This window comes from Canis lupus, chromosome 15, assembly GCF_048164855.1.
Source record: "Canis lupus baileyi chromosome 15, mCanLup2.hap1, whole genome shotgun sequence".
NCBI classification, from domain to species: domain Eukaryota; kingdom Metazoa; phylum Chordata; class Mammalia; order Carnivora; family Canidae; genus Canis; species Canis lupus.
In genome coordinates this window covers 5,286,597-5,298,950 of record NC_132852.1, presented here as the reverse complement: position 1 = coordinate 5,298,950, position 12,354 = coordinate 5,286,597, and the positions used below count along the sequence as shown (strand labels likewise).

The 12,354-nt window shown below is 48.6% G+C and overlaps 1 long non-coding RNA gene across 1 annotated transcript; it reads left to right on the top strand.

The window, feature by feature from the left end:
• The first annotated feature begins 627 nt into the window (after positions 1 to 627).
• LOC140605441 (uncharacterized) lies at positions 628 to 2,597 on the top strand. The gene is made up of 3 exons (XR_012008098.1): positions 628 to 781; positions 1,681 to 1,874; positions 2,114 to 2,597. It is a non-coding gene; the product is annotated as an uncharacterized lncRNA (long non-coding RNA).
• Positions 2,598 to 12,354: the final 9,757 nt, after the last annotated feature.

Here is a 12,354-nt window from a genome sequence, read left to right as displayed (position 1 = left end):
AAGAAGCTCAGCCGGACGGAGCTGCTGGGGCACGAAGACCGACAACTGCTGCTCGCCTTGCAGCGCAGAGATGTCATCTCCATTTGCAGCTTCTTAGACGACTATCGTGGATTCGCCACCACGGACGAGGTGCTGGACCTGCTGTTCACCGAGTGAGCACCTGCCCCTCCGCAGCCCAGGGCTGGGCCACCTGCTGCTGGGGAGGCTGTGGATGGTGTGAGCTTCCCGGCCTCGGGCTGCTCCCCCGCCTGGAGCAGGGTCCCCCAGGGCCTAGCGGGGTCCTGGAGGGCAGCCCCGGGGCCTGGCCTGTGGCGGGTCAGCCAGAGGGTCTGTGCCTGTGCTCAGCAGCTGTCTTCCTCCCCCATCATGAGGCCTGGGCCTCCTCCACCCCGTCACCAGGGTCCTGAGCGGCCTGTTTCCCATTTGAAAGGGAGGTTTGAGAGTCTATCGGGGGTCTGTGTCCTCGGACAACCAGACCGGGGGACCCCGGGGCACCCCGGGCCCACTCGGTTATGGGCCATGGGCCTCGCCGAGCCCTTTCATGCTCAAGCCTTCAGGAGGCCCCAGCAGGTGCGGGCGCTTCTCCGGGAGCTGCCCGTGGCCCCACGCACAGAGCTGACGGCCCCCGGGGCTCCGGCCTGGTCAGGGGTCAGAGGGTGACAGCCCCCATTATGAGAGGTCACGTCCACAGGACGATTCATGGGATGCCCCCGCCCTCCTCTAGATATGGGTACATCGTAGCTGCATGTGGTGACGACGACACGGTCCAGCGTTGGAAACTGTGAGTGACTCCGGCTCCTGCAGGAGGGCCTTCCCTCTCCAGGAGGGCAGCGAAGGGGCTGTGGGGCGGGGGGGCGGCTGCACCCTCACCTCACACATCTGCAATTCCTGTGACAGAGTAAAGGTCTAAGGCCCCTTCTGGAAAAGAGGGCAGGAGAGCCAGGATGGGGTGCGGTCTTGGTGGGAGACACTGGGACCCCTAAGGAGAACTTCTCCATGCCCCCCAACCCTCTCTCTGCCCCAAACCTGGGGCCCAGAGCAGAGGGGGTGGGGAGCATCGCACTCCCCAATCTGGTGGCACCTGGACCAGGGGGCACAGCAGGTGCTCAGGAGGGCTGGTGAGGCCTCCAGACCAGGCGGCCCCCACCCTGTGGGAGATGAGAGATTAGAGTCAGTGGAAGGACACCCCCGGGGGCCCCTCTGGAGGGAGGCAGGCCAGAGCCACAGAGGGGAAGGTGGCGGTCCTGGGCGGCTCCTGGCAAGGCCTGGCAGGACACAGAGCCCGAGCCCTCCTGCCTTGGAGCTTCCCAGAGCGACAGTGTGTGCAGTGAGGGCAATGACAGGCCAGACGCCCCCAGTCCCCGGACGCCTGCCGGTGGACTCAAGGGGCAGGTGGGCAGGGACCAGGCTGAGGAGGGAGTCCCGCTTCCCCAGGAGAGACGGTGATGGTCACCCCGCTGGGCGTGGGCTCCCCAGAACAGAGGCTGCATATCAGCCCCTCCTCAGGGAGCAGGCCTGTGGCAGGCAGGACCGCCAGGTGGCAGGGGCACAAGGAGCAGGACTGGCCTCTGACACCCCGCACGGGAGGCCGGGTCCCCGGGTCCTGCACGGCTTCCCCGGGACACCTGCATGTGACAGAGCCCTGTCTTCTGACACCTGTGCCCGCCTGTCCCTCCACAGGGCCATCTCCTGCATGCTGGAAATATGGCTGGATTATTATGGGGACGACTTTTGTCAGCTCCCCGAATTTCCCTCCCTTATGAAAATTCTGCAATTCGTAAGACAGCACATGCCAGGTTCAGACGTGGAACTCCGTGCCCGGCGTAACCTCCAGCAATTCAGACGCCTCCATACAGTGGAGCCAGAGGCTGGGGGTGAGGAGGCCTGGGGGTGACTGAGCTGGGGACAGGGTGGGCCCCGCCGATCCAGCCTCCATGCAGCTGGGCTGGGAGCAGGGGGTGGGCTCACACTTCACCCCACGGGCTGCAGCCTGGGGACACCTCCCAGGGCTCATGCCCTCACGCACGTGGAGCAGTGGGAAGAGTGGTCTTGACTTGGGAGGCACGTGGAACGTCCGTCCTAATGGGGATACTTTGCCTTCCTGGAGCTACAGCTTCAGCCCAAGGAAAACACCCTGAAGCAGCTCAGGAGCAAGTCCCAGCTCTGACCGTGGGGACTGCTGCCCCGTCGGGGCCTGCGGGGATCCAGGCCGTCCCGGCTGCTGGGGCTGAGGGCTCGGCCCGCGCTGAAGCGCCCGCTGGGGAGGTGAAGCCCCTGCAGATAGTGGTCACTGCTCTAGTTCACTGCTCAGCCCTGGAGGAGCCCCCTGCACCTGCGGCCACCCCAGAGGAGGAGCAGGCCCCGGCACCTGCAATCGGGGTCCCCAGAGTGCCAGAGCCACCACCTGCATCTGGAACAACTGGCTTCGACCCCTGAGCTCGCCCCAGCTCCCAACGCAGGGCTCGTGGTGGCTGCAGCCCAACGGAGGCTTGCCCTCCCCTGGCATTTCACTGTTTCTATATTTTCCATTTTTCTTTAACCTTTAACCTGTATAATGGCTTATGAGTTTTATTGTAATAAAGGATAAGTTAACTTCACACAAAATTGACTCTGATGGTTTTAAATGCTACATTGTACTTAGGTCAATCACAGTGTGGCAGGCTCGGAGCCCAGGGCACCGGGGGACACAGCCCAGGATCCGGTGCTCCCCTGGGAAAGGCAGAGGATGGGAGGACACAGGACATCAGGTCACTCCTGCCGCCGGGCCGCGGCAAAATTTTGAGGGTACTCAGGCCCCTGCTAATTTGTTTTCCAGTATTTTTGGATTGCAAGAGCAGTTGCAGGGCACCCAAATGACATTAGAAATTTTATGCGGGCTCTAGTGAGGCAAGGAGGGTTGTGTGACTCTCCCAGGTCTACAGGGAATGGTGCTGATCTCTGGACGGAACGTGTACATTTTTCTAGGATCTGCCAACCTGGGGACATTATCCACTTGGCTTCCCTGCCCTCATGGAGGGTATATGCCTCAGGAGAGGAATGTGGAACATGCTGAGAGTGTTTCCGCATGAAAGGAAACCAAGCAGTGGAGTGGGAGAACTGTAGCCTCGTTGTGTAAAAGTCTTCTGGGGAACAATCAGAAATGGTCTCCAAATATCAGACCCTCCTCTTGAATAGAAAATGTAGTCAGTGTTTTATAACAACCACCCATGAACAATCCATAATAAGAGACATAATAGTAAAAGTAATAATCAAGAGCAATGTAATGATTGGAGGACGATCACAGTGACTTTAACGCTATTAAAGCAATTAATACTGCCAAGTCTCCTACAACAAACCTAAGAAGTTGGGAGATTCCGGTACATATTTCTCAAATTCCTTGTCAAATCACAAGATATCAGGACCTTCTTCCTGGGGTATCTCAGGCTCTGAGCCCCATGTTCTGATCAAGAAAATTATTTCATAAGGCCAAAACAGGTAGCCTGTGGCATAGAAAGTCAAACCAACTAGGTCCAGGTAATGGGGGATCTTGGGAACTTGTGTGCACATCCCAGTGGGGGAGCTTTAAAGAATGGAGGTGGAAGGGGGGCTGTCTGGGGCTGGCCAGCCACATGATACCCATCAGATTTCAAGTATTTGGCCAGCCCAGGGTGCATGCAGAGAAGGCAGGAGCCAGACTCACAGCCAGGGTCCATGAACCATGCTATGACTCCCACTAAACCCCAGCATTTTCTTAGCCTTAGCATCCCATTGCCCTTCTTCCACCTCTTCCATCCAACCACTGGAGGTCCAGGTAACCATATTTGCATATAGAGGCTCTGGGCTGTTGGAGTGTGAGCCTCTGTCAACCAGACCAGCAGGGGTGACAAAGGCAAGCATCTGAGTTTCATATTGCCTTTGGGTGAACCCAGGAAGTGCTGAAGTTGCTGGAGTAGGTGGGCAGTCACCACCCGGTGCCTTCAAAAGGCAAGTTCCCCTTTTTTGGAACAACGAGAGGACTTTAAACATATCCAGGGACTCAGGCTGGCTGAGATTGCCCAATAGTGGTTCCCTGACGCTGAGCTGAAGTACAAAATTCTAAGGATATTTGGGCAGGTGTCAGCTGAAACCTCTCCAGGAAGACAAGAGCTGCTCCTTGGTTCCCAAGTAGACTCGAAAACATTTGACGACTCTGGCCATCCAAGAACAAAATCCCTATGTCTTCCCGCTCATCACAGGAGGTATCTGGACCTACAGGAGCTCTCATAAAGTTTTATTAGAGATTCAGTTAGGTCATGGGAAGCCTGGTTGGATTTCAAGTTTTGACACTATCAGTTCTCAGGGTCTGAGCTGAAGCAGATAATTCTGAGGATGCTTCAGTTCAGGATAACTTTCTCCATCATCTTCACAGAGGCGAGTGATCCCTGGGCCCCCAAGAGTTCTTTAAAAACTTTGTGGAGGTTCTGGTGGACCAAGGATGCCCGGAAATGGCCGCAGCTTGCTATGTGGAGAGGGTTTCTAGGAGGCGTTCAGAGGGAAAACCAGGCATAGCTCAGTTAACTCCCTGAAATGAGGATGGAGTAGAGATGGAGCAGATAAAAGGAGAAGGGAGAGCTACTTGGGGAGGGAACCTGAGCTCCATGAATAGGGACCACCAACCCCAACTGTCAGAGTAGACAAGCACATCTCCCCACCCCTCACCCCTGCCCCCAGCCTTATCCCCTGGGTGTTCAGGCACAGCCGTGGTCAGTGCTTGCTTTGGAAGTGGTGCTGTTTAGAGAGCGCTACAGAGTTCCTGTCCTGCTCGACGTGACATTCTCCCCAGGGCTCATTCTTTTCTCTTTTTTAATATATCTGATTTTGTTTCCCCCTTTTCTGTGTTTCAATCCTAAGCTCTCTGCCTTTTGTTCGACCCTCTTAAAAAGTTCAGTCTGATCAGGTATGTCCATCAATCTCATCATCTTGTAGAACTCTGTCTCAGAGATTTCTGAGGTGTCACAACCAATATTGTTGCCAGCTGTGTATGTTGCTCCCTGTCGCATGGAGATGTCTCTTGGCTCTCATCCTGGGATTCCCACCAGAGTGTTCTCTTGAGTTTTCCACTAGTTTCCTATTGTCACTGTAATGAATTACCATACACTTAGTAACTAAAAACAACAGAAAATATTTCTTCCTTTCTTTTTTTTTTTTTTACAGGTTTGGAGGCCTAAAACCTACAATGAGTCATTTTAATAGTCGTATGGTGGTATCTCACTGGAGAAACCCCTATGGATTCTCTATGTTTCTTACATACTTCATTGTCTCATTTGATGAAAATACTTTGCTGCAGTTTTCACAATTGGCCTTGGTTCTTTAAAAGCAAATAACTTTGCTTAGTAAAATTATATATGGAGAAAATATAGAAGTGAAGTATACATAATTGTTTCATTGAAGATCTAGTAGGTTCCTTGAGACTAGAGAGTGTGCCCCATTTGTCCATAAGTCTGCAATGTGTGTTAATAAAAAACTCCAGGACCACCGTCATCATTACTCTTCCCCCATTTTGAGTTACTACCATTGGTAATTAAGCACTGTTGTCACCTCTGTGTCTACTTCATACATTTCAGCAAACCCTAGGTTTCTGTTCATCAAAACAAATGAATAAATATCCTACCTCAAGTGTAATAATATCGCCTATTCCTCCTTGAATATACTTGGCCAGGACTTTTAGATACTGGCTGTTCTCTTTTATACTTCCAGTTCTTTCCTTGGTCAAAAGCAGGGAGTCTGATGCAGGCTATGGTAAGGCATGGTTGGACAGGATGGTTAAGACCTCTAGTTCCTGTTTCTACCCTAAATGTAGAAGGGCACATTCGGTTTGGGAGTCAGCTGGAATCTCAGGAGGAATCCATTTGAGAAGACCAGAGTTGAAAGGTAACAGGGGGAGCCAAGGGTGGAATAAAGCCATAAAAAATGACTTAAGCCCCAAAGATCAGTTGTATGGAGCTAATTTTCTTAGACTCAGTTTTCCTATAAGTATGTCCTTATCATTTCCCATTGCCTGGGCCCCTGAGCTGTATCATGGCTCTGTCATGCTATTATCTGAAAGTCACTAACTCTTGGAGAATATAAGCAGAGGAGGTTTGGAGACAAAAAACACTGTTAGGAAAATGCCCCATTTTCTGTTACCCATCTCCTGTTCTGTTTCACTGATGAAGTACAGATGGTTCTAAACACCTGGAAAGCCCCTGACTGCAGTTCATCCAAGTCCATCTTACCAGACCTAGGATGTGATGCACACAATCAGGAGGGAGCATTCAGGTACCAGGGAACTATGGTCTCTCAAACACTGACTATCCCATAGGACGTAGTGGGATGTAGGTAGTGTAGGTCGTGGAGTCTTTGGCCTATGTGTAGGATTCTCTCAAGTGCTCAGTTTCTCAAACTGAATAAGTCTTTTATAAACTTGTTTTGTTACCTGAGGAGACTTGGTTCAAAAAAGAATAGATTTGCACGAAGATAGTAATGGTTCTCATGGGTGATGGTGTCCATACAGACAGGTGGAAAATGACTTCATTTCAGTCCGCACTCACCAGGACTAGTAGAATGTCCCTGCATCATGAGGACATTTTAATACCTCCCTACAGGTATCTGAGGACAGGGGTGTCCTATGATAGCAGAACGGCCTTCAAGGGAGGACAGAGAGTCCTTGTTATTTTGGATGCTCATGGAAGTGGGCAGTTTTGAATGGAAGTAATTGTCAAATGGGAACATAAGCTACGGACACTTTGGCAATAAAATGGAACCTCAATCTTTCAGGTCAGTTAAAGTGATTTTGACTAGATTGACAAGAAGTTGGTTTGAACGAGGACAGGGTATTTTGTCTGAGAACTTGTTTCAGACTCTGCTAACTAAAGTGAAACTCAGTCATTCTGTTCTGAGCTCCCACAGGCTTCCCATCAGGCTGTGGAAACTGCCATGTTCTATGTTACTTTGCTGGACATGTATTTTCCAATGAAAGTCTGAGGTTCTAGGGCACCTGGGTGGCTCAAACGGTTAAGCATCTGCGTTTGGCTCAGGTCATGATCCTGGAGTCCAGGGATCCAGCCCCGTTTTGCTCAGCAGGGAGTCTGCTTCTCCCTCTGCCCCTGCCTTCCCACTTGTGTATACCAGCTCTCTCTCAATTGAAAAACAAACAAACAAACAAACAAACAAACAAATAAGTAAATCTATCTATAAAGTCTGAACTTCTCTTTCCCGAGCAAGGAGGTGAGCCATTTGTTATGTTCCTCTCAATATCTCCTTTTCAAAAAGTGCAGGACAGTGAAATACCACTGGGCTGAAAGACAGAACTTCTAGATTTGAGTTCTGAAGCTCCACTCTGGCTTCTAACTGGAAGTGTGGGACACAGAACCAGGGCACTTTCAAATCTCAGATGCTCCTCTGGTCGGTGATCTATAGTTGCCAAACATCACTATGCAGGAGATTTGATCGGACATGTGGTTTTAAAAATTCAGATTCTTAACTTAAGAATTCCGAATATGAAAGTGTGAGAGTCAGGAACAGACCTCTGATTTTCAAAAATATTCTAGGTGACTAGAATCAACTTTCTAAAAAAGATTTTTTTTTATTTATTCATGATAGACACCGAGAGAGATGCAGAGACACAGGCAGAGGGGGAAGCAGGCTTCCTCTGGGGAGCCCGATGTGGAACTCGATCCCAGGACCCCGGGATCATGATCTGAGTCAAAGGCAGATGCTCAACCATTGAGCCACCCAAGCATCCCTAGGTGACTGGAATCCATTTGGCTCTAGAAACACTGATTTATATTACCTCCAAGGCCACTTCTAGCTCTAACATTTTAATATTCTAAGAATTCTTGTAAATCTGAGTGTGACACTTATCCTTAGTTTTTATGATTGAACAAGAAACCCAGTCTGTGGGTGTGTATGCGTGTGTGCATATATGCATAATATGTAGCATAAAATGTAGAACCATATCCAATCCCTAATTCTTGGTAAATGAGAACAATGTTAGTGAGGAGAGAGAAGGGAGGAAAAGGTATGGCACAATTTGCACATACTGGGGAATAATCTATGTACATTTATGCTGTGAGGGAATTGTGTGATTTGTAAGGGACAAGAAGCCTGAGGAAGTCATTTTTAACTTGAGTGCCTGAGTAAGTGGTAACAATATTTACTAAGATCTAGAACAGTAAATGAAGATCAGTTTTGGAAAGGAAGGGATAAAGTGCAATAAAAACTAGTTATTTGTGGGTGCCCATCAGAGATCCAGTTAGGGAAGACCAATGCCCTGTAAAACTGTAGCATGAAGTTGAAGTCGGAAATACAGTGTAGGATTTTTATCAGACAAAGCTCATTTAGGTCAACAAAAATCATGCTGGGTATTCAGAACACGAAATTTAATGCAAAGGATTGCTTACACAGGTAGCAGATGGTCAAATGTCCACAGAGATTAATAACTACGGGCCCAGAGGAGGACATGGGAAAGGCGCTATCAGCGGCAGGGGTCCGAAATCCTGGTGTTAGCTACCTACAGCTGGAGGCTGGATGTGTGAGTATGGGACACAGCACAGCTGGTGCTCAGACCTCTAAGTCAAGAACAGCTCATGAATGATGCTTAAGACTTTAAGGAAGGAGTGCTCCATGGCTGGGGCCCAGACAAGTGGGGTGGAGACATCCTGCAGCCAATGTTCAGACTTTTGAGGAGAAGATACGGCCAAACAGGGGCCATGGAGAACCAGGGTACACAGCAAAACAGGTTGTGGCCCAGCCATGCCTTTATGGGTGCTGGGTGCTGTTAGTTCCTTCAAGGGTTATTGCAAGGCTGCTGAGAAAGCCAAAAGGAGTTGGAGCCTGGAGCCAACCATCTGTTGCTGTTGGGGTGCTGCTGGCCAGAGCTGGAAATGAAAGGGACTGTCTTCACCCTTCATCTTATTTTCCTGTCTACTGCCAATGTCTTGCATTAAAGGGGCTAATGGGAAGCAACTGGCCTCAAGGTCTGGAAGATGCAGTGTGCAGGGCATCCATGCACTGCCGTGGAGTGGAGTAGAGAATGGAGGCTTGGAGCCTGGAAAGGCTGGTGAGGAGATAATGCCACATCAACAGGAGAGGCTGAAACCACAGGAGCTCCTGGAATTGCTTAGAGACATGTGTAATATGAAGATGGATGAATCCAGGGTGTGTGCAATCGCAGGAAAGGGAGAACATAGGACAACAGGGAAGAAGAGAAAGAAAGTAGCTGGAAGACTTCTATCTTCAAGGGCAGAGGAGACAGGAATGAAGGAGGAGACAGACCACATTGTGAAATGCTTGCGATGTATCGAGGTAACAAGAGATACCAACCATAGATTGCCGAGGGTGCCCCTGGAGTCTTTACAAAGAGCATGGTGACCAACACATGTCTAAGAGGTCATGGTCTCCTCATTAAGAGAAATCCCAGCAGGCTGAAGGTGGTAGAGGATGTTTCTGTAAGTCGAGAAGCAGAGGAAGACACTATACACACCACTGTTAATTTTGCAAGGAAACAGGAGAAAAAAAAAAAACAGAAAGAACAGGGTATGAGGCCTAAATACATTTAGATTCTCAAAGGCAGTTAGTTTTATCTGAGGCCTGGGTAAGCAACTTCTGGGAAGACCCCAGGACCTGTGATACTTGCAAAAAGAGAGCTTCTTCCACCCACTCGTCTCTTGTGTAGTTTTCAGAATAAAAAAATCAGCCCATTAGCCATGAAGATATGTAGCAGCACCAGAACATTTTTTAGAAAAAATGTTTTGATTTCTTATTTTACAGCCTTTATAAATTGGCTCATCCTTGGAAGTAAGTTGTGTTTTATTCTGCTCTCCTTTATTTACATCTCTACAGAAAGCAGGCTTAGTCAAATAGGTAAGGACATTCTCCAGACTGAGCCAAGGGGCTGTCTTTCTTCTGTTCTGGAGCAGTGTGCTGTCAGTCTAGGATGACAGTGGCCTATGACATATATATTGCTAGCCCTGAAAGCTGGGAGTCTGAATTTTGGCAAATAAGGGCAAAAGCAAACCTGTGTGCTGTTACCATCAGCCCAGACAAGCAAGGATCACAAGGTCACAGGAGGGATCTTGGAAAGTGTCCAACTCTTCTGCAGCTGTTTCCACTTCTTCTTCCACCCAGCTGCTCACCGGAGCTGCTAAAAATAATCCCTGTTCAGGCTTCTGCTCTCAGCCAGGGCCCCATTTTGTGGACAGGCTAAGAACATAAGACCAAAAGCCAAAGTGTTGCTGTGACTAAGCCGGCAACAGTGGCATCTTCTGGGGTCTCTATCTCCTCCGCTGTAATGAGGTGTTGAATTAGACTATCTCTAGGAACCCTGCTCTTGAAGAGGCCATGACTGCTACATTCTCACTACAAGAGGCCAGCATGAAGACGCTACCCAATCTTTGGCCAGCTTAAACTTGACACAGGCCCTTTTCTTTATGGCACTTGATGTTCCAGATTGAAGAGGGAGGGGAAGCCATGCTAACAGCTATCTGTGAAGGAGCCGGAGAAGCATGAGCCAGCAGGACTGCTAAGGCGGCCACAATTTGTGTCCATCACGTGGGCATGTACTATGTGGTTGAGTCGTCTCATATTACAGAGACCAGAGTCTGAACGACAAAGACCCAGGGTCACAGCTCTGTCTGAAGCCAGGGTTTTAGAACATTTCAACCATGGTCCCACCTTTCCATTCTACCTGTTTAATCTGTTAATCTGCTCACTCACTTTATCAATCCATAAAATAATTAAGGGGGCCTCTGCCAGCAAGTGAGGATTCCGAAGGTCAACATAACACAGTGCCTTCCCCCGGGCCCCTCACGGCCTACAGATCATATTTCTCTGCAGTGTCAGAAGCTGGATTGACAGCTTCATTCAAAGAATGCCCATGTTGGAGGTCAAGAGAAAAAATCCAGAGATGTTTGCCGCATGGAGCTCACAGCCAGAGGATCTTTGCTTCTCACTTTCTGGAGCTCCTGCTTGGCTTTTAATTATTCTTCCTTTTTTTGCAGCAAAGTGGTGTCAGTTCAGCTCTACAGCCCCCAATCTTATCTTCAAAGGAAAGGCACTCAACCTCACAGCGACCATCCATCTCTGACACTGCATCCTTCTGTGTATAGCTCCATGGGCTGAGTGAAGAAAGCAAGGCCTCAGTTATCCAGAACTTGGTGACCAGAAAGCAACATAACATCACCCAGGCCAAAATCACAATTCCCTATTACCGAGTCTCCTGCGGACACCGAGTACACGCCTAGCGATCAAAAAAGCACATGTCACCTGAGCAGCTGTATGGGAGCTCAGATTCCCTGCACAACTTACACAGTGTCCCTACTGGGTATTCACTTCCTTTTGCCATATTCATTTCTAGGATATCTAGAAGCAGAGTATGTCTTCCTGGGATGGAGGCAGTCTACTTTCTATTTTCAATAACATTCCTTCCCAATGTGTGATTGTTTTCATGTCTCCAAATTAATAGTCTCAGATATATAACAAAAGGTAAAGATGGTGCTGTTTATACTGTAGGCAGGTCAACGATAGGCCACATGCAACGATAGACCACAGCCATGTGGCTGTGGAGTTTCAAGAGTTTAGGTGCAAAGATAAAAGAAACCTGAGGCTGATCTGTTCTGTAAGAAATATCAATGAATAATGGGTTTAATTCTGGAATTCAGGGTGATGTGGACAACAAGTTTTTCTTCAGAATAAAGATTAAGCTGAAAAGAGTAAAGGTATTTTGAGATAAATGATTGAAAAAAGTTTTTGGTGATAGATGTTCTCAGGAGAAATAATACAAAGAACTGGCAGTCACTCCCAAAGGGAGTTCTTGGAAAATACAGCTTTGAGGAGGAGAAAGAACACATATTGCTGTCATATACCTGAGATAATGCCATGCTGAAGAAACACTGAACCTGTTCGTACCCCAGTTAAGACTCAGACCAACAGAAAGGAATTGCACAGCCTTAGATTTCTGCTCAAAGTAAGAGGAAATTTTTAATAGAGTCCAAAGTTGAACTGGGGATATTGTAATAGACTACTGAAGTTCATCAGGCATCTGGCTAATCAACTGACATGGAATACTCATAAGGTGTTTAAATACTTAATTGAGGCAGATAATAAGAATGAGAATGATGATTTAAAAACAATGATAAGCAGACAATAATAATATTGTACTTTCTCAGGGCACAGAGGATGTGCCTGCCTTTGTTTAAGCAGATTATAAAAACAGAGGGATTGTTAAATCTTCCCAAACAGTTATTTCTCACTTCAAACAATGAGTAATGGAATCTCTGGATAACACAAGGAGACTCAGCAAAACACATCAGTCCCAGGCCCCGTGTCTCTGTATGGTTGCATTGATAAGTTTGGACC